The sequence below is a fragment of the Canis lupus genome, chromosome 14 (assembly GCF_003254725.2).
Source record: "Canis lupus dingo isolate Sandy chromosome 14, ASM325472v2, whole genome shotgun sequence".
NCBI lineage: Eukaryota > Metazoa > Chordata > Mammalia > Carnivora > Canidae > Canis > Canis lupus.
In genome coordinates, this window is record NC_064256.1 from 7849233 (window position 1) to 7874660 (window position 25428).

The 25428-nt window shown below is 48.4% G+C and overlaps 1 long non-coding RNA gene across 1 annotated transcript; it reads right to left on the reverse strand.

The window, feature by feature from the left end:
* Positions 1–7942: 7942 nt before the first annotated feature.
* LOC112674823 (uncharacterized) lies at positions 7943–13321 on the reverse strand. The gene is made up of 3 exons (XR_003145588.3): positions 13240–13321; positions 11655–11998; positions 7943–8343 (listed from the first exon to the last, which is right to left on the reverse strand). It is a non-coding gene; the product is annotated as an uncharacterized LOC112674823 (long non-coding RNA).
* Between the last annotated feature and the right edge of the window lie 12107 nt (positions 13322–25428).

Here is a 25428-nt window from a genome sequence, read left to right on the forward strand (position 1 = left end):
AATTTTGCATGCAGCCACTTTATTAAATTCGCCTGTTAGTTCTAATAGCGTTTCAATTTATTCTTGTAGGCTCTCTAGAGCCTTTTGCACAAACCAATTCAAATGAATAATTAACTCTCCAACTGAATCAATGACCTTCCTTAAATCAGGTCTCTTATAAATTTAAGAGTTTGGCTGCAGGAGAATGAATGCTGTGTAAATGCAATGTGAATAGGGCCTTGGACAGTTCTAGTAGCCTCAAGAATGCTTATATTATTTAATTCCTGATTTCATTGCTCAAATATGAGCTTAAAAAAAGCGATCAGAACTGTGGACAAAAGAATTCAGGTATCAAGACGTGTATTGCAATGTTTTTTATTTATAATAATGAAGATTGGAGACAACCTAAATTATTAACATTAGTGAGTTGGTTAGGTCAAGTGGTTGCTTTCAGCTCAGTCCCATTGATCCTCAACTTCTACCCACTCTATATAGGCCTTGACCTCTCCCTCAAACTGCAGCCTCAAATATCCTGCTGCCCGCAGGAGGCTCTGGTTCCATTCCAGAAGCTCTCTACACCTCTTCCTCCCCTGCCTAGATTGGCTGGCAGGACACACTCTGAAGCAGAGGTTTATGTCTAGTTCCTGGGGAGGACTTGGAGCAGCATCTGTACGGGAGCAAGGGAAGAGGACCGGGCAGGAGGAGAAGTTAAACTGTGATGTAGTTACACCAGAGTCATCAGTCGATCCCATGGGGAGATCTACAGCTGGGATGGCCCTTCAGAGTTGTCCTAAAGAGAGGTGAGGGGGTTGGGCTCTGGTATCTCCCACATCCTCCAGTCATTGAATGAGGGCTGTGCTTTGAGAGGGTGTAACTCTGGGGGAGGACAGTTCTTGGAGAAAGACCCAGCTGTGAGCAGCCAACCTTCCCAGCAGGGAGACCAATGCCTCCATCTGGAAGGGGAGCTGCTTGGCTATGATGCTTCCCTTTATGTGTCATCTTGACTCAGCCACCATGTGCCCAGATATTTGGTTAAATATTATTCTGGGCGTGTCTGTGAGGGTGTTTTCCGGGTGAGATTAACATTTGAGTCAGCAAACTGAGTAAAGCAGATTTCCCTCCCCAGTGTGAGTGGGCCTGTACAATCTGCCGAAAGCATGAGTAGAGTCTGAGTAATAAAAAAGTATTTCTCTCGACCTCATTGTTTTTGAGCTGAGGCATGGGTCTCTTCCTGCCTTCAGGCTCAGGAGAGGACTGGAACTTCACCATAGGCTCTGCTGAGTCTGAAGGCAGGAGACCAATGCCAACCACATGGAAGAGAGAGAGGCCCTGGGGGAGAACCAAGGTGCTGAGTCACACAGTGGACCTTTTAGCTCACTCAGTGGTTGAATGCAGACTCCCCATTGAGCACAGAGCCAGGTCTGGGAGTAAGGGGGGCTACTCATGGGGCTCCATCTTATAACCCTGAAATCATGACCTGAGCTGAAACTAAGAGTTGGATGCTCAACCAACTGAGCTGCCCAGATGCCCCAAGCAGACACTGCTCTAAATCCATTACACACATTCACTCATCGCATCCTCACCCTGAGATAAATGATATCATTATCTCCCACTTTGCATTTACAGATGAGGAAGTGGAAGCTCAGGGTTAAGTCACCTACCCAAGACCTCTCAATTGATAAGTTGCAGAGCTAAGATTTGGGCCAAGAGTTTGCTGCAGAGTCTGGGTACTTAGCAGTACATCACAGGTACTCAGTGTCTCATTTTGTATTTTTTTTTTGCTGTTGTTACTTGTTTGTTTTTTAATTTAATTCCAGTGTAGTTGCCATAGTTCCAGTGTTGTATTTGTTTCAGGTATACAATATAGCGATGCAACAATTCCATATTATTACTCAGTACTTATCACAATAAGTGCATTTTTTAAAAAGATTTTATCTATTTATTAGAGAGAGAGAGAGCACAAGTAGGGAGAGTGGGAGAGGGAGAAGCAGACTCCCTGTGGAGCAAGAAGCCCCATGTAGGACTCAATCCTAGGACTCAGGGAACATGACCTAAGCCAAAGGCATATATTTAACCTACTGAGCCACTTAGGTGCCCCGATAAGTGCAGTCTTAATCCCCATCACCTATTTCATCCATCCCCTCCCCTCTGGTAACCCTCTGTTCTCTGTAGTTAAGAGTTTGGTTTTCGGTTTGTCTTTTTCCCCCTCTGTTTCAATACCTCATTTTGAATAAATACATGGATAAATATATGATACAGCTTTTGCATTAGCTGAGGTTCTCCAGAAAAGAGATCTATCTACTCTATCTCTCTTTCTATCTATCTACCGAGATTTATTATGAAGAATTGGCTCATTCGGTTATGGAGGCTAAGAAGTCCCACAGTCTGCCATCGGCAAGCCAGAGACCCAGAAAAGCCAGTGGTGTAATTCTGTCTGAGTTCAAAGGCCCAAAGACCAGTGGAACAATTGTGTAACCTGAGGCGGGGAGACGTTTGAGGGGGAGAAGATGGCGTAGATGTCCAGCTCCTGAAGTGAGGCAAGAAGAAGGGGTGAGTTCTTCCATCCTCTGCCCTTGTTCTTTTCAGGCCCTCAGTGGAGGGGATGAGGCCCACACACATTCGGGAGGACAATCAACTTTACAGAGTCCACTGATTTATTTATTTATTTTTTATAATTTTTTTTTTTTAATTTTTATTTATTTATGGTAGTCACAGAGAGAGAGAGAGAGAGAGAGGCAGAGACACAGGCAGAGGGAGAAGCAGGCTCCATGCACCGGGAGCCCGACGTGGGATTCGATCCTGGGTCTCCAGGATCGGGCCCTGGGCCAAAGGCAGGCGCCAAACTGCTGCGCCACCCAGGGATCCCTTTATAATTTTTTTAAATAAAGATTTTATTTATTTATTCATGAGACACACAGAGAGAAAGAGAGGCATAGACACAGGCAGGGGAGAAGCAGGCTCCATGTAGGGAGCCTGACATGGGACTCGATCCCAGGTCTCCAGGATCAGGCCCTAGGCTGAAGGCGGTGCTAAACCACTGAGCCATCGGGCTGCCCCGAGTCCACTGATTTAAATGACAATCTCATCTGGAAACAACCTCACAGATAACACCCAGGAAGAGTATTTAATCTGGGTGACCCATGGCCCCATCAAGCTGATGCGCAAAATTAAGTTAACCATCACATACAGCCTTGAAAACAACACCCGGAAGGCTTTAATACCATAGGGAACAGCTTATCACCTACTGCTAAGGGAGGCAAGCTGCGTAAAGGAAGAGAGCAGAGCAGGCTGGAAGACCTTCTGCGGAAGTTTTACCAGAGATTGCTTCTGGGTTATGGACCGTCAGTAATTGTTTTTATGTTTCTTTACATTTTTCTGCACTTTTCATACTTTCTATAATGAACAGGAATCATTGTGATAAGGACAAGACTTAAGAAAGCAAACCCTGAGGGCTCGAGAAGTGGTGGGATCTCTTTGCTGCCCAGAAGAATCAGTTCAGGGAGGGCCTCCATCCCTTGTGGCCATGGCCTCCCCAGTGGGGAGCAGCCCCCTAAGGGTAGAATCAAGCTGCTGCAGGACAGGAATTCTGTCTGGGACTGGGGTGCTGAAGGGGTCCTCTGGGCCCAGCCCCCCACCCCCACAACGGCCACCCACCCCAGGAGCACTGGATGAGACCAACTGGAGGGATGTGAGGGAAAGGGCAGGCACAGGAGCACTGGGCCTGGGTCCCTCTGCACCACCTCTTGTCTGTCCTTCTCCACACGCAGCCTGAGGAAACTGCCAGGGGCTGCCAGGTCCTCTCTGTCCCATCCAGGGACACGGGGAGGGGCAGCACCCTGTCCTGTCCTCCTGTGGCAGGCAGGGGAGAGCAGAGAGAGGCAAGGAGACTGGGGGCAGGGGCGGTGCAACAGGTAATGCTGACTCCGCAGGAGAACTGCACGGGGGGGGGGGGTGGGGGGGGGGTGGGGGGGGGTGGGGGTGGGGGTGGGGTTGGGGGGGTGCTGCCAAGGTCCCTCCTCCCTTCTGTTTCCCCAAGAGGCCCTTGATTGTGGCCACCACACCAAGGCCCAGGCTTCTTCCATCTCTTAGACTCTCTCTGAAGATGAGCTGCCAGGGAAAAAAGCACAGGCTACAGGATTCCCTGGCTGCCCAGAAGAAAGGTCAACAGATAAAATCTAAATAAAACAGAATCCCACACTCTCTCCTTTCCAAATCCCCAAACAGTTAAAAATCAAATACCTTGGAGCATCTGGCTGGCTCAGTCAGTGGAACATGTGACTCTTGATCTCGGGGTTGTGGGTTCTACACGTTGGGTGTAGAAATTACTTAAATTTTTTTAAAAATGTTAAAAAACCAAAACCAAAACCAAATACTTCTTGACTGCAAACATCTACTGAGACCAAAAATATACATGGGCTGTTTTAGTGTTACCTGGTCCCCAGTCTCACATCACTAAGAGTAGAGATAGTTTCCTATGCCAAAGGGCCAGCCAAATTGGGAAAAAAATTTCACTCCCCCCCCCCCCCCCCCCCCCCCCGTTAGATTGGGATGAAGGCTGTGACAAAGTCCTCTGTTGGCCCACTTCCAGCCCTGAGGCTGGTGGGAGTGAGCTGGCTTCCAGGCGTGAGAGGAGGATTCACACTCAGAGCATTGCTGCCCCTGCCCTAGACCCAGGAAGGACAGAGAGGCTTCTGGCCTTACAGGGAAGTGAATTAATACTTCTCTCCCCTTGCCCTCCCTCAGCCCCAACGTGCTATCAGTCTACTGTCCTTCTATGTGTCTACCCAGACAGTGGGCAAATGGGTGAGCTCACGGGCATCAAGACTTATTTTTTTTTTAAAGGACTGTTATTTTTTTTAAAAAAGATTTTATTTATTTATTCATAAGAGACACAGAGGGAAGGGAGAGACATAGGCAGAGGGAGAAAGAAGCAGGCTCCCTGCAGGGAGACTAATGCAGGACTCAATCCCAGGACCCTGGGAATCACGACTGGAGCCAAAGGCAGAGGCTCAACCACTGAGCCACCCAGGTATCCTGAGACTGTTATTCTTTTAACAAACATTTTTGGTTTTCTTTAGGCCTTGTCTGTTGGAGTAATAACACCAGGATTTTCTGTCTGCGGTATAGAGTCGGTTACTATAATGGCCATAGTACTCAGTGGCCCCCGTATTTGGTGTCTATCCTATTTGGCGGTCATATTATCGAGTGGCTGTAGAATTTGGTGACCTCCTTGAACCCAGTGATTAAGAATGTGCTCTGACTTCTCTTTGCTGCCTGTGAACAAACTGCCCTCCCAGCAGTTCTTCTGTCTGCCCTGTCAGTTCAGCTGTTCCCTGGGCCCACATCCTCTGCTCATAAGCAATTTTTCAGTCCCTTGGCCCAGCTTCATTGAAAAATGCACTCCTCTGCAGCGCCCGAGAGATTTTTCTGCTGTTTTTCAAAGTTCAGCTGTTTCGGAATCATTTCCTATACTTCTCCTTCCACTCCTTCCCTTGCCCCCAAACTGAAGTTCTTTTCAAAGTGGAATCTGGATTTTTCCGTCCCCTGTCTCTACCCACAGAACGAGAAGATGATTTGGCTCAGGCTTTGGTTTGGGACTAGATGGGCAGGTGTTTGTCTGAAGGGATCATTGGATCATTGAACCGGTGAGGAGAGAACTACTTGCTGACCTAGTCCCAGGGGGCAGCTGGGGGCCGAGGGGGTGGTGCAGAAAGTCCGTTGCTCAGGCCCATCCCACTGGCCAGTCAGCCAGGGGCTTCTCTGAACCCGAATTTTCCTGGCTGATACACTGGACATAATAACAGTCCCCTCCATGGGCTCAGCTACTTGGAAAGTGCTCCGCTCGGGGGCGGCACTCACTGCCTGTGGAGCAGAGCTGTGACCACAAGCACCTGAACTGGAACAGCAGTGCCCCTTGGGGCAATTTGAGAAGCTAAGACAAGGCTCTCCCCACCTTTGCTCCACCAGCAAGAAAACCTTCCACAGAGAGTTGGAAGTCCACCATCAGAGTTCATTACCTAATATTTTCCTCTCCTTCCTATCTTAAATTTAAAATCTGGCTGGAAGGGAAACATAGCAGGCCTCCCAACCCTTTCACTGAAACTCTCTCTCTCTTTTGAAGTAAATTCTGTTTAATTCTATAAACACTTACTGCGTACCCACTAGTCTACTATATGCCAGACACCAGGCTAGGTAGCACAAACACATAGGTGAGTACGAAAGACATGGTTTCTGCAATCTGAGGAAACTCCCACCATCCTTACACTCCTAGCGATGAAAGAGGGGTTTTCCTGGTTCTGCATTTGGGTCCTTGGAGGAATCAGACTTGGCCAGCCGAGATCTGGTCCCACCTCCTGGCTTCTGGTTGGTGCCCCTTTGCTTTTGAAGCCTCCTCCCTCAGACTAACCCAGTAGGCAGCCACTCATGCCTGGGAGCTAGCCATCAGTCCAGTAGACTGACAGGACCCTTTCATTTTCTTAGTTACGATTTGTCCTGTGATTTGGGACACGCTCTGAAGCATCTAATAAATTCAGACTCTTCTGACAATTTAAGAATTGCAAAGGCAGGAATTTAGTTTGGTCCCTGGGGTAATTGAGATTCTCAACCCAGCCCCTTAGCCTTTTTGATTAAATAGAGGCATTTAATATAATTAAATAGTGTTCCTAAATAGCCTCTAGCTCTACACATTAGCTTTTTCTTCTTGACTCTGCTAAGAAGACTTTTCTTTGTTTCTCCCTTGGTCCTCTTCTCCCTCTCACCTTCCCTCTCTGATACCCATTACTTCTTGCTGTGCTTCCTCCACTCCAAGTCCTGCCACCATCCATGGAGACCCCGCCTCTGTGGAAATGTCCAACTCCTGGCCTCTTACACCCTGGGCTCCTCATCCCCAGGGCCCTGCCCTCCATGCCAGCCCATACCCGTGGCTGGGCTATACACTGGAATCCAGTGGATACAGGCTGTGGCTCATCCCCAGGATGGTGCACTCAGAGATTGACTCCTGACTGCAGCCCCCATGCTTTCGGCTCACCAGCTCAGTCACTTCTAATGCCCCCGCTCTTCAGGCTTTTTGGGACCTCCGGCTTGCGGATACCTCCACACTGTCTCCACTATCCAGTCTTTGCTGCCTTCACGTACCTCCCTTCCCAGCTCAGATTCCACACTCCCACTTCAAGCACTAATTGTCTATATCCTAGACTCCTTCTCTGTCCTTGTTCTTCCCCTGCAGGCATCTGGCAAAACCCCAACCCTCAACAAATGCAGCCAACAGCTTTCCAGAATTCTAGGTAGCCTGGCCACCTTAAAGTCCTGGTCTTTGCCCTCAGCTGAGCCCACAGCAGCATCCAGCACCCCAACTTGTCTCTAGGCAACTCTTGATTCTGTGTCCATAAGGACTACTCCACTTGCTCAGACTCCCAACAAGCAGGCCAGTCCAGGGGTGTGCTGGCAGAGGTTTAACAACAGGCCCGGGGGTGAGGAAAGCCCTGATGTACAGCGTTTGCTGATTCTTGTGCTATAAATAGCCCCATTGTGACCATTTCAAGCTACCAACATGACATCAGTAAGCCACCATGAAGATACAATAGATGTAAATAGCCCCTAGAGCAATAGATAGTAGTGAGAGAATTAGGAAGTGATTAGTTTTTAGTGTTTACATTGTATATATTTTTTAATATATATATTTTTTTATTTGAGAGAGAGAGAGAGAGAGAGCAGGGGGAGGAGCAGAGGGAGAAGGACAAGCAGACTCAACACGGAGTGCAGGGCCCTGAGATCATGACCTGAGCCGAAACCGAGAGATGATGCTTTACTGACTGAGCCACCCAGGTGCCCTGAGAGGAAAGGGTCCTAAACAGATTCTGAGCTGAGTGCAGAGCCCAATGCAGGGCTTGCTGTCATGACCCTGAGATCATGACCTGAGCCGAAATCAAGAGTCAGACACTTAACTGACTAAGCCACTCAAGTATCCTATGTAATTTGATTCTTTAAATATTTTATTTTGCAATAAGTATATATTTGCATGCGGTTGTAGGAAATAATACAGAACGCTCCCTTATATCCTCACCCAGTGATAACCTCTTATAAGTACCACCTTCCAGCCAGGAAGTTGACATTGATACAATCTATCAGCCTAGCTCAGATTTTGCCAGTTTTGCATGTACTTATTTGTGTACGTTCCTATGTGTGTGTTTCTGTGCATTTAATTCTGTGCAGTCGGGATCCCTGCGTGGCGCAGCGGTTTGGCGCCTGCCTTTGGCCCAGGGCGCGGTCCTGGAGACCCGGGATCGAATCCCACGTCGGGCTCCCGGTGCATGGAGCCTGCTTCTCCCTCTGCCTGTGTCTCTGCCTCTCTCTCTCACTGTGTGCCTATCATAAATAAATAAAAGTTTAAAAAAAAAAATTTTAATTCTGTGCAGTCTTACTACACATGCCAATTTCTGTGACCACCACAGTTGAGGTATAGAACAGCTTTATCACAGGGACCCCTTAAAGCTGCAGCTCTCCTGCCCCCACCCTCTGACCCCTGGCAACACACAATCTTTATACTTTTATCATTTCAAGTTATGTTCTATCAATGGAATCATATGGTATGTAACCTTTTAAAATGTATTTTTAGGGGCAGCCCAGGTGGCTCAGCAGTTAAGCGCTACCTTTGGCCCAGGGCCTGATCCTGGGGACCCAGGATCGAGTCCCATGACAGGCTCCCTGTATGAAGCCTGCTTCTCCTTCTGCCTGTGTCTCTGCCTCTCTCTCTCTCTCTCTCTCATGAATAAATAACATCTTTTAAAAAATGTATTTTTAAATTAAACTTTACTTTGAGGTCATTGCAGATTCACACGGAGTTGTAAGAAATGATACAGACAGATATCCATACTTCTATCCAGCTTCCCCCAGTGGCAACACATTGCACAACACTACAGGCAGGAGACTAGTGTTGACACAGTCAAGTTACAAAACATTTCCATTACCACAAGGATCGCTTCTGTTGTCCTTTCAGAGAGACCTCCTTTCTTCCTCTTTCCATCCCTGACACCTGGCAACTACTAATCTGTTCTCTGCTTCTATAATTTTTTCATTTTGAAAGTGTTATATAAATGGACACATATGGTACAATATCTTTTGGAACCGGAATTTTTTTTTCCTACACAGGGTATTATGATGAGTTAAAAAAAAATCCAATTCCAAAAGTACATATGCTGAGTGATCCAAGTTGCTATACGTATCCATCGTTTGTTCCTTTTTCTTATTGGTTAGCATTTCATGGTAGGGATGCACTGTTCACCCACTGAAGGACATCCAGGTTGTTTCTAGTTTTTTACTATTACAAATAAAGCTGCTATGAACATTCATGTGCAGATTTTTGTGTGAATGTTAAGTTTTCATTTCTCTGGGATAAATGCCCAAGGGTCCAACAGCTGGGTTTTATTGTAGGCACATGTTTCATTTTGTAAGAAACTTCCCATACTCTTGTCCAGAGTTGCTTTACCATTTTGCATTCCCAAAAGCAGTGTTTGAGCAATGCAGTCTCTCCACATCCTTAACAGCACTTGGTGTTATTATAATTTTTAATTTTAGCCATTCTGGTAGGTGTGCCATGTTATCTTATTATGGTTAAATTTGCATTTCCCAAAACGTGTAATGATCTTGAACATTTTTTCATGTGCCATTTGCCATCTGTATATCCTCTTCAATGAAATGTCCATCCATGCCTTTTGCCCATTTTTCTAACTGAATTGTTTTTTACACTGCTGAATTTTGAGAGTTCTTTATATTTTTCTAGATATTGGTCCTTCATCAGATATGTAGTTTGCAAATATTTTCTCCTAGTCTTTAGCTTGTCTTCTGATCCTCTCCGTGAGGCTTTTCAAAGAAAAAAAGCTTCTCATCTGATGAGGCCCAATGGCAACCATTCATTGAAACAGCAAAATGCTTTTGCAACTTTATAAAAAAATAATTGAGCATTTTTGTGTGGATTTACTATAATTTAATTTAATTTTTTTTATAATTTAAGTTTAATAACACCTATGTTTAATAACTGGCTCATGAAAATCTTGGAAATTTAACAGTAGACTCTCAGAGCCAGTTCAGGCATATGCTGGGCCAGCCCCACCATTTTGCCTACAGCCTCAGTATCTGACCTCTTCCCCTGCTTCAATGACAAAATAGAAGTTGTGCGGGAATTCCCTTCCCTCATCTCTAGACTTACAAACCCTGGCACCAGCCACCTCAGCGCTGCCCCTTGTTCCCTCGAGCTAAGAAGAAAGGGGCCCATCCCTCTTCCCACCTGGCCAGGCTCCTGGCTGCTGATTCTGGCTCCACCCACCTCCTTAGAAACCCTGCACAACCTTGGAGCCCCTCCAGTCCAGGCTGTCAGAATTGAAACAGGTTGCTTCCCTCTTACCCCTAGCCCTCCCCACCTGCCAGCTCTACCCCTGCATCACTTCTCCCCTCCACAAACTTGTTCCAAGAATCAGTTTCTGCCTCTTCCTCCTCCATTCATCCTCCTCAATCTACATCTGTCTCCCTTCAATCAAGCTGCGGTCCAGCTGTGTCCCCTCAGGGTCACCAGTGACTGACTGGTCCCTGAATCCAGTGGACACATGCATGTCCCTACCTGCTTGACTCCTTGTGATGTTCCACATGGCGGGCCATACCGTTTTTCTCAAGACACCCTCTCCTTTGGGCCTCTCCCCAGGCTCTTTTGTCCCAATAACCGGTCCCCAGTCCCGTTCCCCTGGGACACACACCACTCCTTTCTCTTCTCAGCCCTCCTTCCACATCCCACCATCTCCAGCTCTGTTGTTCTGTCAGTCACTCTCTCAAATCCTACTTTTCTCTTTCCCTGCTGCCTTGGCTCAGGTCCCCATGATCCCTCATCTAGACTATGGCAGCAGCCTCCTACCTGGACTTTCTGTCCCCGATTCAAAGCTTCCCTGCACTGCAGCCAGCCTGGCCTTTCTGAAGTGCCAATCTGACCGTGGGGCTTAGCTTCAAAGCTTCCCGTGGCTTCTGTAGCTCTCAGATCAAGTCCATCTGAAGGGGGTCCTGCATGCTGTGGCCTGGCCTACCTCTCTCTTTTGTCCCATGTGGCCTGGGTTTCATTCAGTTAGTTGCTCATTGGGCTTCAGGTTCCAACCCCACTCCCTTTTTGAGAAATGGTAATTCACATACCATGCAATTCACCAGTTTAAAGTGTAAAGTTCGTCATTTTAGAATATTCGCGAAGTTGTGCAACCATCACCACTATCTAACCCTGCAACATTTTTATCCCAGAAAGAAACCCAATCTCATTAGCCGTCTCTCCTCATTTGCTCCCTCCCAGCCCCAGCCTCTACTGGTCTATATTCTTTCTTTATGCACCGACCGATTCTGAACATTTCATATAAATAGAATCATACAACATGTGGCCTTTTGTGTCTGGCTTATTTTCACTTAGCATAATGTTTCCAAGGTTCCAGAACCTCTCTCTTGTTTTGGGCACTTCAAAAACAGTTACTCTAACCCCCAGCACCCTCCTATGACCCCTCTATCTGGAGAACTCCTGCTCAGCCCTCGGGTTTCAGCTCATCTCTTCTTTAGGGGATCCATTTCTACCCCAGCTCCCTGACCGCGGGGCACAGCTGGGACCCTGCTGTGTGCTGCTTCCAGCAGAGCCCTTGTCACATAGTGTTACTTACCTAGTAATTTATTCTCCTGTTAGATGTACGCTCCATCAGGACAAGGCCCCATATCCATAGGGCTTAGTGCATAAACATGTGCTGCTTAAAAAAATCAGTCTACTGGTTCTCTGGCAGAGCCCATTGGTAATTCAGCAGACATCTCAAAGTCTCGCTGTCCATCATCTTATTCTTTCCTGTCTTCCTCCTCTCTTGCATCAAGATGGAATTAGGGGTGTGCAGGGAAGGGCTTTGGACAAGATCCTGCATCCTTTTGTAACATCCTGGTGGCCAGCTGTGAGGCAAGCTGCTCACCTGGGCAGGGGTGGGGAGAGGGCTTGTGAATTTAGGAGGAGGTTGTAGAGCTAGGGGAGGAGAAAGAAGAGATCCTGGTGAGTGTAATAATTGGCAGAATGGAGCAGAAATAGGAGTGACCTGGAACAGCTCTTCCCCAACCCCCACAAACACAACTAGGCATTCTGTGTTGTGCCTCTAGAGGGCATTTCTAGGTAGGTGCAGTCCTAATGCAGGATCCCTAAGCCCAGGATTGCCAGATTTAGCAAATAAAAATACGGGGTACTAGTTAAATTTGAATTGTAGATAAATGATGGATCATTTTTTAGTACAGGTATGTCCCCGACAAACAATAGGGACATATCACATGGGACATCCTTCTTGTAAATACATATCCTGGTAAACTTTTAGATCTGAGTGTAGGATAATATTTTGTGGGCAGGGACCTTTCAAATATTCCTTCAAATCTTAATGCTTAGATGAAAAATTGCTAGCTTGCTATACTCTGATTATTATATTATTATTGCTTGGTCTGGCTGCTGAGAGCAACAATGTGGGATAATAATAGGATCACTCACGGACCAGTAGTGAGACTGAAATGAGGTCAATGTAAAGCATTTGTTAAAGGGTCTGGACTCTTTGAGGTTCCGCGAGCTAAGAAGAAAGGAGAAGCATTTGCAGGGAAGGGAGCTGCAGGCAGGCAGGCAGGCAGGCAGGCAGGGCTCTGGCCACGACAGCCGCCAGGGCCCTCCGAGGGCGCGGAGGGGCAGGCGCGGCCCTGGGCTGACGAGCGCCGCAGCGCGGGTGCGGGCAGCGGGGGCTGCGGGACCCTCCGGGCCACGGGCCCTGGGGGCGCCGGGCGCGTCTGTCCTTCGCCCGTCCCCACCTGCTGGACTCCGCGTTGCTATCTCGAGGGAAGAAAGGAAAAAGAGAAAGGGGGGGAAGCCAACACACAAAACCGGGGAAGGGAAATTTGCCGAGCCGGTGGGGCTGCGCCCCCAGACCCAGCCCGCTGAGCGGCGCCGCCTCTGGCCCGGCCCGGCCGGATCGCCACGGGGGAGCCCTGCGCCCGGAGACACTGAGCCCGGGGACCGGCTCGGAGCACGGAGCACCGCGGCTGCCACCCGCCGCCGGCTGTCGGGCTCGGCTCCAGACAGGGGCAGGGGCTGCGGGCCGCGAAGGCATTTCTGGAAGTGATAAATCTCCTCCAGGATAAAAAGAAAAGGAAAGGAGCGACTCAGCTGTTTCAGGAGGATTTGGGGGTGGGCTGTCTCCTCCAACTCAACTCTCCCCTGATGAGATTCCTAATTACCTTTCCTGGGAGAAGCAGCGTGAACAGCCAGGGCGATGGCTGGGATGAAAGGAAGGAGATGATATAACAGGGCAGGTCCCTGTGCTGGCACACCTCCTTCCGGGACCCTCCCAAGCCCCCCACACAGGCCTGGCCATCCTCCCGGAACATTGATTATGTGCAGGACCCCATGCAAGGATTTTGTGTGCATTATCTCATCCATCACCACAACCAGCCCAGAGCTGCGAGAGATTGAGTAATTTGCCCAAATCACACAGCTCATACATGGAGGGGTGTCTGCCTCTGAGTCCAGCTTTTAACCCTAAACCATCATCATGTCGCCTGCCAGACCAAGATAAAGCTTCAGATTCCTTCTGAACACAGCACTCCAAATAGTCACTACCCACAGACCTGAGTTGGCACATGAAATAAAACTTGTTTTCCAAATGCCTTATATTGGTGTATTGGCTCAAGCAAATAATTGTGGCTGCTGGATGACTTGACTGTCTTCCCATCTGACACAATTATTTATGGAATTGTACAATAGTAAATCTAGAACAGACCTAAGAAATGGAGTCCAGCATGCAGATTTGCAGATAAGGAAACTGAGGCCCAGAGAAGTAAACACTCTTGCCCAGGGCCACCCAGGACCGGGATTGGAATCCCTGTGTCTGGCGTCCCAGCTCAGGACTCTTGTTAATCCTCCTACATGGCTGTGCTGTTCTCCTGGAGCCCAGCTGAACCCCAGACTTTAGACTACTTCCTTTAGACTACTTGGAAGCCCAGAGGTGGACCAGGACCCCATGCTTTCAGCCCCAAGGCACCATGGTTTCTGGACTGGATGGAGGTGGGCAGTAGAGGAGGTTAGGTACACGTTCCTGAGCATCAGGTGTGGAGGACGAGATTGGGCCTCCTGGCCAAGCCCACATGGTGGTGGAAGTCTGGTGAGAATGTGAGTCTTTGTGGTCCAGACACAGCATCATGGCAGTGGGGTAGGAGGATGGGCCAGCATTTGTTGGGGAGCCACCAGGCACTGGGAACAGCTCAGGGTGCAATCAGTTTGAAGGACTGGGAACTGGGCATCACAGACCCACAGCCTCCCCTGCCCAAATCCCAGGGCCACTTAGTTCCCATTGAGCCTATTTTAGATGGTCCTGAGGCTGTCTTTCCAGACACTTGATGCAAAGTCACAAAATGTAGCAATCACAAAGATACCCCCCCTACACACACCCACGCACACTTTTCTGTTTACCCTCGTTAAATATTGTATTATTTCAACGATGATTTGTGTATAAATGAGTGTGAACAGTGATCCATAAAGAACTGGGGCACCTGGGGGAGTCATTTGGAAGAACATTCGATTCTTTTTTTTTTTTTTAATTTTTATTTATTTATGATAGTCACAGAGAGAGAGAGGCAGAGACATAGGCAGAGGGAGAGGCAGGCTCCATGCAGGGAGCCTGATGTGGGACTCGATCCTGGGTCTCCAGGATCACGCCCCGGGCCAAAGGCAGGCGCCAAACCGCTGTGCCACCCAGGGATCCCAGAACATTCGATTCTTGATCTCAGGTTCCTGAGTTTGAGCCCCATGTTAGGTGTAGAGATCACTTAGAATAATTAAAAAAACAAACCCTCAGCAGCAAGCATGAACTAGGTGTGTGACGAACGGGTGCATCACCACTGTGGGCTGAAAACAGGAAAGCTCCTGCGGAAGAGACCTGCCAGTGGCACCCTGGGTTCTGTGCTTCCCACCTGTCATGTCATCTCAACAACACAGAAACCCCAGGGGGTAGGCTGGAGGGCTTCAGTGACTTAACCCCACTCACCCAGCTAGAATGACGAGGCATGGTCCAAACCCCAGATGTCCTGACTCAGGCCAGGAGATTTATTAAGGAGCACCCCCCAAATCCCTCCCCCTCCACAGATCTGTCAGGATTCCTAAAAATTTAATATTACAGTTCCCCAACCCCCTTACGATTGGAGGGTTTCTGGTGGGCTTCAAGAACGTCCTTTTTAAACAAACCATGCTGGAAGGAGCCCTTCTTAGTCACTATGACTGGATGAGGATTTAGGCTCCTGCAGAGGTGAAGGAGTAGGGGAGGGTATGGCAGGGGTATCAGGACCCCAAAGGCCACACAAAGGTGTAGTTTGTGTGGTTCCCACAGCTCGGGGAGCCTTCTCTTTCCTCCAGGCAGCTGCCTTGCCCACTGGGTTCTCTTTTTGTTCCTTCTTGCTTTTGCTTCTCCAGAGCCTGGCACATAGTAGGCACTCAAGAAATGTTTACAACTCTTTACCTTAGCTCCACATATGCCAGAATTTAATTGGCCTGATCAGAACCTGCCAGGATTGGCTACATGGCTACCCTTTGCACTCCTCCCCCAACCCTCCCACCCACTGGCAGACTGAGGATGAGCATAGTGGCAAGGAGGCCACAGGATTCCTCTAGAAATGTTTTTCATAATCTAGTCTCTGGCGAGGGATTTGGGACATCCTTAAACAGCCAGTGTGCACTGGGGCATAAACACTTGGCCTGCCAGCTCCCCAGCATGTCTATTAAAGGCATCAATCAGCCAGCCCTCCTGGCCAGGCAGGATGGGGCAGGGCAGCTCCAGACCTCCAGGATGCTGCGGGGAACCCCTTGGGGCTGCCCGTTCTGGGCCAGTGCCTCCTTCTTCACCCTGAGCCCCCCTGCAGGCCGCAGCTGGCCCCTGAGACAGCAGTTGCTCATCCTCCTTCCTGGGCCTGGGACACATCTGCATTTGTCAGGGCCCAGATTAATCCCTATTACCTTCCCTGCTGACTATGCAGGAGCTGAGCAATTTCTCCGCCCCCCACCTCTGTCCCCTGGGAAAACAAAGCCTAATGTTCCCGCAGCCAATGTCCTCACTAACCAAGGAGATTATGGCTGCATCCGGTTCTCGGAAGAGCAAGGCCAGAGTGTGTTCCTAGGAGGGCAGGGAGGCACTGAGGGATCTTGTAGCTCCCCAAACGGGGCAAGTAGAGCGAGGCTGTGAGACTGATGATGCAATACTAGCAAGTGGAGACAGGAGAAAATTCGAGAGAGAAAGGGGTGAGGGAGGAGGAGGAAAGGCTCTTTTGCAGATTTTATTTCTAGTATCTTCGAAGTCGGACTACAAGTAGAATCAGGAGCAGAAAAGCAATGAAGAAGCAGGGAAGGAAAAAAATCGAGGTGTCAGGCAGCTGGTGCATGCTTTGGGACCTGCAGGGTTGAGGTGGCTGGCTGTGTGTCCCACCCCAGACCAAAGGCAGAATGCCAGGAGTCACCCACCCTTCGGGACACAAACAGGTGACCATGAGAGAGGAACTTCTCAGCAACATTTTGTTGGGAGACAGTAACATCCCTGGAGAGCTAGGGCCATGGTACTCTGGCTCATTTCTGTAGCTATTATGCCTGGTACAGAGCCTGGCACACAATAGTTGCTTAATAAATAAGAGCTCCGTGCCAAGAACTACTCAAAGCACTCTGCACATCTTAACTCACTTTATCCTCTCAAAAGTTATGAGATAGATACTAATACCTTCATTTTGCAGAAGCAGAAGTGGAAGCACAGAGGGGTTAAGTCATTTGCTCAAGGTCACAGAGTTAGGAAGCAGCAGAGCTTGGATTCAAACCCATGCAGATTGACTTGGAAGACTGTGCTTTTAATGTTCTACAGACTCTTGAAAGAGCAGAAAGAAAGAACAGCATCTTTGTCATGACGTTGAACAAGACCCTGGATGCCATTAGAGCCAACTCTTTGTTTTATCAGCTAAGAATTAAAGAGGAGAAGAGACTTGTCCAGAGCCTTGGCACTAGGCAGCAACTGGCAGAGCTTGGATTAGAACCCAGATCTCCCTGGGGCTTTCTATCCCACCAGCTTGTCTTGGAAGAGAACAACCAGTGCCCTCCAGCATTTTTGTAAACTGGCCTTTTAATAGTCGTGGTGTCCCTCAGGCTTGGGAAACCAGTGGCAACTGGACCTCTTTTCCCTCTCCCCAGCCCTCCCCACCACCATGCTCTGGCTGAGTTGGTTCCACGGGGCATTTCTGAGTTCTTCAGGCCTTGGCACCCAGCTGAACAGGAAGGCAGTGAAGCTGCAGGTGCGGGGGAGGTGAGCAGGGGGTGTCGATGCAGGAAGCTGCGCAGGCCAGTCCTCAGGAACCGGGGCTCTGCTCTGTCCGAGGCGCCTGGTCTGCTGAGGCCCAGTCTGGGACATGTGAGTGTCCAGGGTGGACTTTCTGTGCTTGCACTGCAGCATAAATTCCCAGTTCTTTGGCAACCTGAATACTTAACATTTTCAGGGTAATTTTTCTCCCAAGGCATTTGTTCTGGATTGCTAATGTCTGGTATGTAAGATATCATTTTTGATTTAACATATTTAAAACTCATTTTTCCCCTAGACAAGACAAATTGAATTTGTATCTTCCCATATGGAGCTTTTCAAAAAGATCAGTGCTGGGATGCATTGGGTTCCCAGACTGATGTCATTTGATTAGTCTTGACATTCTTTTTCCACTTATAGGGGGTGAGTAATTGCAGACGTTCCAACTGGGAGAAGGTGTGATTGTTTTTTTTCTCCTGTGGGGGAAATCCTTTCAGATGGATAAGTTTCTGGCATCTGATATTTTTCTCTGCCACCTGGCGGAAACTTCTAGAATAGAAGTGTCTCAACAGCACACAGCCTGATCATCCAGGTTAAGGCTTCACCTACATTGGGGAAAGCATAATAAGCTGACTAGGATCCTCTTCTGGGCCATGCAGGCTTTGATAAGCCCTGTCCCATTCAGCTCAGACAATGCTAGAAAGGGGTTCTGATCTACTAACCCCCTCATCGTGGACTCTGGGGCCAATGCAGTAGGTTTCCCAGAGTGCTCTGGGGCTGAGTCACTTCCTCACTGGCCAGTCTGTCCTACTGAGCCCTCAGGACCTCCACGATGAGTACTAGGGACAGGACTAGATGGTTGGAGTCAGGGCCCAATTTTGTAGGGGGTGTCATTTACCTTGTTACTCTGTGGCTTGCTCAGGATACTGGCAGAGTGTTGGGATGAGAGGATGGTCTAGAAGTTTCCAGGGACAGGACATGGAATGGAGGGTGGTCCCACAGTTCCTCAGAGGCTCTTCCTTCTATGAAAGGGACACTGTCTTCTTTAGCTACTCTGGGTCCCTTCTTTTCTTTGGCAGCGAGCAGAATTTGTGAGTTGTAATGGAAACCAAACCAAAGAGGACCACCAGCTAGCTCTCTGACTGGGCGTTTCAGCAAAGAGGATCAGCACAGAGGAGAAAGGCAAGGAGGTGGGTAAGGAAGAGGAGAGTCCTTGGAAGGGAAGCTCTCAGCATATCAGGCTGGAGCTTCTACTCAGGCTTGAGATTTCCCCAGCATTTCAGGCCCTACCAGATTTGTCCCTTCCCTGTCTGTAGACCAAAGCCTGGAGTCCCAACCGTGACCCAGCCACCAGCCTCTCTGAGGAGAGAAGGAGCGAGGAAGGAGTGCAGGGGTTCCACAGCAGGGCTGAACCACAGACATAGGCTCCTGGGTGCTTGTCTGGGACCTAGACCTACTCTTTAGGGGGCAGGGCTGGGACTCCATCTCTTGGACTTGCTCATGGGGGAGCCCAAGGGCCGGTGTGCTGGGCTGGGCTTCAGTCAGGGCTGTTGGTGGCACTGTGACCCTGTGTTTGTGTTTGGGTCCTTCTGAGCTACTATCGTTTGCATACTGCAAACTAGTTCTTCTGGGGAATAAGCCCTGATTAGCTTTGCAGCAATAAAGTCTAATCTTGGTAAACAAATGAAGCCTCAAATAAATGCCTGTCTAATCATTGCCAATGTTTTCCTTCCACCCAAGGCAATGTAGCTCTGTGACCTTCAGTCAGTCACTTAACCCCACTCAGTCGATTTCTATATCTAAAGAAAATAAAGGAAAAAAAAATAAAGAAAGAAAATAAAGGTAATACCATACTCCTCCACCCTGGTTACTGCGAGGATCAAACAGTAATGCCTGTGAATGTCCCCTCTAAATGGCAAGGTGTTATTCTATTGTAAGGGATCATTGTGGTCATCATGCTTATTGTAAAGCACCCAGAACAGCCATGTCTTATAGGATAAAGTAGTGGCCACATGGGCTCCATTATAACATAGGGAAAAAAGGAATCAATTTTCTCAATAGGAAAGAGTGACCCTGGACAAAGCAGAGAGACCAATAAAATAACCTGAACAAGCGCAATGACAATTTGGATGATTTCATATCAAGGCCCAGTCCAGTATAGCTACTGACAAAAATGTTCTTCATTCTTATCAGAAGTTCTCAGAGCCAAGGACAATTGCTCTACTCTCTTCAAAGCTTAGGGTCAAACATCATTTTTTATTTGATGCTGTGTGGTTGAAGTTAAGAGCCAGTTGAAACTGGTTTTGGTTCTTCATACAAGAAAGTAAAGGGTCAAAGTGAGCGTCCTGTCTTCATGCTCCTAGAAAGAAATCCATACTGGAACAAGGTTCTGGAAGGCTATCAGGAATCAGAGGCCAGGACAGAGAATCTCAGAACAGAACCTTCTGGAGAGGTTGTCTGTTGTTTCTGCCTTCCCAGGATCCATCCCTCTTTCTTTTTTGGAAATAGAACTTTTTTTTCCCTTTGGGAAATTACCCCCTACCCATTCTTATTCCAAGGGAGCCCTTCTCCAGTTTCTGAGATGACTCAAGCTCAAACCTCTGCAGAGTACTGCATCCTCCTGGCTACTGTGATTGGCTTAGCAAGAGGCATGTGATCCAAACTAGGCCAATGTGAATCAGCCCTGAGACTTTTGCTGGAACGATCAGGAAGGAGAAGCTCTTTTTCTTTTTTGCGGGGGAGTTGCCAAGCTGCAAGGCAGAAGCTTGGAGGTTATGGTGGTCACCATTGCTGCTGCCTAAGAATGACCCCAATTTTGAAGGAAGCAGAACTGAGAGACAGAGAATGATTTCTATTGATGTAATTTGGACACTGGTTCAACCACACCAGAAGGCAAGGTGAGGAAAGGCAGCGTAAACAGATTTAGGATTGGCCAGTTTGAATAATCTGGGCAGGCTTTGAGGCACAGGGGCTGTCTCTAGTTATCTGCTCCCTGGCCTGGGGTGATTACAGCAGGGGGATAGTGGCCCTGAGTGTGAGAACCCAACAGAGGTGGTGGCTGGTGGTGTGGGCTCTGCATCGGTTGGTTTGTATTTGTATGCTCCCTGCAGAGCTGTTGGGTATCCCAAGGCATTAGCTAACCCTGGAAGGGGCAGTCCCTCCAGTATCAACAAGGCCCCCAAATGTCAAAGCATTAGAAGGCACAGGTAATTAAAAACATGCTTAACAGAGCTGGAATGGCTGGGGCTCCTCTCCACTTGGTGGCTCATCCTCTGGGAGGCTAGTCTGGGCTGGCTCCGTGATGGCCAGAGGCTTTCCGGCAATGAGAGAGGATAGGCCTCAGAGTGCCAGCACTTTTCTAGGATCTGCTTGTATATCACTTGCCATCATCCTGTTGGACAAAGCAGGTCACATGGCCAAACCCTGAGTCATGTGACAGGAGAGACTACCCAAGGAAGTGGAGACTGGAAGGTGCGACTCACGGGAGCCATCACTGCAATAGTCCACCGTATTGCAGGTAGGACCGCTCTACCTGCGAGATTAAGCCAAAGTTTGCCTTCTGCTAAATTCCACCTGCTGATCTCCAGTCTTCCTCCAGTCTTGTCCACATGTCAAGGCTTTAGCAACTCTATCTGCCCGGGATCCTCTAAGTAGATAGACTGCCCAGAATCCTGCCTCCCCTCATGGATCTTTCCTTTGCTCCTAAATTCAATGGCCCAAATGCGAAGTGTATACGGGCGTTCAGCTCTTAAAGTCAGGCACTTATTTAGCCAACAACCACCTGTTTTGTACTTACTCTGTGCCAGGATCTGGCCAAGGTGCTAGAGATATTGTAGGAAATAAAACAGACCTGAAGACCATGCTTGCCTCTTGGGAGCTTATGTGTGTTGAGTGGGGGGTGAGGGTGGAGAGGAAAATGTTAACCAACAAATGTATAAGTAAAATATATCCAAGTGAGGGAAGCTAGATGGGTGAGGGTTGGTTTTCGGATCCGAGATTTAAAGAGCTCCTTGCCCAAGGACAGGTGAGTAGTGCGGGAGGCTTTAGGAATGTTATTGGGGAAGGTGAGCAGACCTATGAGTGAACCCTAGAGCCATCTGTGCAGGCATCTGCTTACATTATGTGTGAGGGTACAAGCAACCCACACTGGCAGCTCCTCAACATCAGGACAGTGACATGGCCAGCAAGTGTTTTTCCAGATGGCTATTCCTCTGGTGAGGAGAGGTGGTGCTGGTGGGAAGGCAGACAGAATGTGTGTTTGGGCCTGGGTGGGGTGGGGAAAGATGGGCAAATACATTCAGCCTGGGTATTCTGAAGCTGAAGGCTCAGGTTCTAACCCTCAGATGTGAGCCTTGGGTAAGTCTCATGAGACCTCTAAGCCATCATCCATTGCAGGGGATAAGTAACAAACACCCTGCCTTGCTCCTCCAAGGGAGGAAGGGTCATAAATCCCTCTACCCGGAAGTACCGAGGTGGGTTCTGGACCATTCCCCCGAGCTCCAAATTATTACTGGGCTGTGAGAACCACTTCCAGATTTTGAGTCAGATACAAGGTCCAAGCCCAAGTGTGGAAGGGAGCAGGGCTTCCCCTTTCCATCAGGGTCTCAGGCCTGGTGGGGTGGGGGTGGGCAACTCCACTCACACTGCACCTGCCAGTTTTCTGTCCGGCAAATACACACATTTTATAAACAGAAAAAAATGAAGCTGTGACGGTTGGTGTTTCCTCAGTAATTATGGCCCAAAAAAGGATAGGAGGGTGGAGGCAACTTCAGGGTTGGTTTCCTGGTCTGTGATACTCCTTGGGGACATCCGCCTGAAATGAAACACTGGCCTTTGACGGGAAGGCCCTGTCTGGGGGTTCCACAGCATTCATTGCCCAGGGCTCTGGCTTAGGCCCAGAGGGGGAGGCCTCCCTCGCCTTCTGAGTCGGTCCCTCGGCTTGCCTGGCTCTGCACTCTCTGGATCTCCTGAAGCTTGTGTAGACGGTGTGCAGGTGGCTGGGTGCAGGTGAACAGGGATTTGCTCCTGCACTGGGAGGGGTCTGATGTTAAGCCAGTGGAGAAATGGGCTGAGCCTGCCTCAGGCTGCAGCCAGATCCAGAGCCCCAGGGACAAAGTTTGAAGGTAGGGATGAAGTACCTTTTGATTACAATAACTTAGGTGAGGAAATGAGACAGCAATCCCATTTTCCTTCACAAACGGTCCCAGGGCTTTTCACTGTATGGAGTGTATTTAATATGGAGGGATAGCCTTGGAGTGGGGACACCACGATTCCCCCTTGGGAAGGAGAAGGGGAGTTCCATGGTTTCCATGGGGCACCCCAAGGCCCAGCAGGGCTAGGGCAACGTCCAGCACTCTCATTTCCACTCCTTTGGTTTTTTCTTCTAAGCATCAGGACTTGACTTTCTAGTATCTCGCAGCTGGCTCTTACCACTGTCTCCTTGTTTGATTTGTCAAATCTCTGTTTCAGTTCACTGTTTCACACCCATTCTGGCAGGCTGTCACCCCCGCCCCCTCCCCTTAGGCCCTGGGACATCTGCCAGGCAGTGAAATCAAATGTGAAGTTAAATAAACTGGGCTCCACATCATGTTAGCCCCCTTCCTCTTCCCTGCAACCCCCCCTCCCCTCCAATCCCCAGAACACACAACACCCAGGCAGTGGAGGGGCTGGGCTGGATGGCACCTCACCCCGAAGTGCTTCTTCTCCAAATTCTGCCCCAAAGTAGAGGGCTTGCTATAACAAACTCTTGCTTTGCAGTTGTCTTGCTCTGGATTCCTCCAGGAGCAGCACCGGAGACAAGGATTCTGGTGCAGGGGGTGTATTTGGGAGGCGGACCCAATTTTAACAATTATCAACATTTTATTGACCTTATTTGTCTACCCTCTCATATATTTTTTTCTGAAATATCCCAGACATCATTGCATTTTATCCTAAATGACTTCAGTGTGAATTTCTAACAAATAAGGAAGCATTTAAAAATAGGGGCTGCCTCAGTTGGTAGATCGTGTGACTCTTGATCTCAGGGTTATGGGTTCAAGATCCACGTTGGGTGAAGAGACTACTTAAAAACAAAATCTTAAGTTTTTTTTTTTTTAAGGATTTTATTTATTCATGAGAGAACAGAGGGAGAGAGAGGCAGAGACAGAAGCAGGCTCCATGCAGGGAGCCCGATGTGGGACTTGATCCCAGGACTCCAGGATCACTCCCTGAGCCAAAGACAAATGCTCAACCGCTGAGGCACCCAGGCATCCATTTTTTTTTTTTTTTTTCCCAATAGGGTGCCTGAATGGCTCAGTCTGTTAAGTGTTCAGCTTCAACTCAGGTCATGATCTCAGGGTCCTGGATGGAGCCCCCTGCATCAGGCTCTGCATCAGGCGAGATAAGTTGTCTCCCTGTTCAGCAGGGATTCTGCCTCTCTCTCTCTCTCTCTTTCTCTCTCTCTCTCTCCCTCCACCCCTCCCCTAACTTATGTGCACTCTCTTGATCTCTGTGTCAAATAAATAAATAATACCTTGTAAAAGTATTTAAAAAATAAAAATAATTAACCACCATGCCAATACAATTAGTAATATTTCCTTTCATCATTTAACATGGAATCCATACTCAGATTTCCATCTCTGTCTCAACACCATCTTTTACAGTTGGTTTGGGCTTATATCTTTGAACTAAAAAGGAAGAGATTTGCTGAGCAAATTAAGAGTGAGCAGAATTTTAAGTTTAACCTTTAATGATTAGGACTGTGTGAGAAGCTTTCAGGATTTTCACAGAACTAGTTGACCTGATATAATGTTAATACAGGAGTCCCAGTCCCTTTGGTCACTAAGCAAGCAAGAGCTGAGGGCCTGCCGGACACAATAGCCAGGTGCAGGGGTGAGGCAGGGTGAGGCGGCCCTGCCCACAGAGGCTCACATCCCCAGGCAGGGAAGGGAGGGCTAGAGACCCCAACAGAAATGATTCCCTGTGAGCTGTGTGGAGTGAACAGGGGGCTGCGGGAGCTCAGTGTAAGGAAGAAATGCTAATATTAGGTCCCTTTATTGTAAAAAGACATTGTAGGCAGCTGATAGTCAATGATCGAGAGAACTTTGATTTGGCCTAGTGTTATTTTAAACAATAATTATATACATAATAATCAACAATTAGATTGGTGCCCTTGTAAAAGAGACCCCAGACATCTCCCTTGCTCCTTCTACCAGAGGAGGACACAGTGAAAGATATGGTCTATGAAATAGGAAGCAGGTGCTCACCAGACACGAAATCTGCTGGCACCTTGATCTTGGACTTCCAGCCTCCAAAAGTGTGAGAAAGAAATGTCTGTTGTCTATAAGCCACCCAAACTCTGGTATTCAGTTACGGCAGCCCAAATGCTGGAAGACGCGATACTAACTTTATATGTATTTCTTCTCTTTACATTTACTCCTTCCTTCCTTCCTTCCTTCCTTCCTTCCTTCCTTCCTTCCTCCCTCGCTCCCTCCCTCCCTCTGTCCCCCTTCCCTCCTTCCTTCTATTCCTTATTAATCTCATACTTCTTCCATTTAGTAGATTCCTTTTTTTGTCTTGCTCTCTCTTCTGTGTCAAGCTTTCCTGAAGTGGATTTCCTTTCTCCCATTGTACAGATGACAAGCTGAGACTCAGAGTGGTTAAATAACTCGCCTAAGACTTAAGCATCCTCTGCACTGGGAGCTGGAGTTCCAATGAGGCCTGGTGTGGAGGCTCCATTACCTTCTTTATAAACCTGACTCTACCACCTTCACGTCAGAGACAGTACGTTCCTGAGGCAAGGATCCCAGGGGGCTGAGGATGACAATGCGCCAGTGAACTTAACTCAAGTGGGTCTAGTGGGCAGGCAGCACCAGACTCAGATCCTGATGGTAAAAGCCTAGAAAAACTACCCCAAATTCTTTTGGGGAAAGTAGGGTATATATATTTTTGACTTTGTGCTGTTGTGCAGACTTCTTTCTCACTAGACTCTGCAAAAGTCCTGCCTTTGGACTTTTGGTCCATGGTCAGTTGCTGCTCCCAGACCCTGCCAGCTGTTTGGGAGATGTGAGCTCTACCTCGGGGGAGAGCAAGAGAATGCCCAAGGTTGGAAAAGGTTCAGGAAGCATAA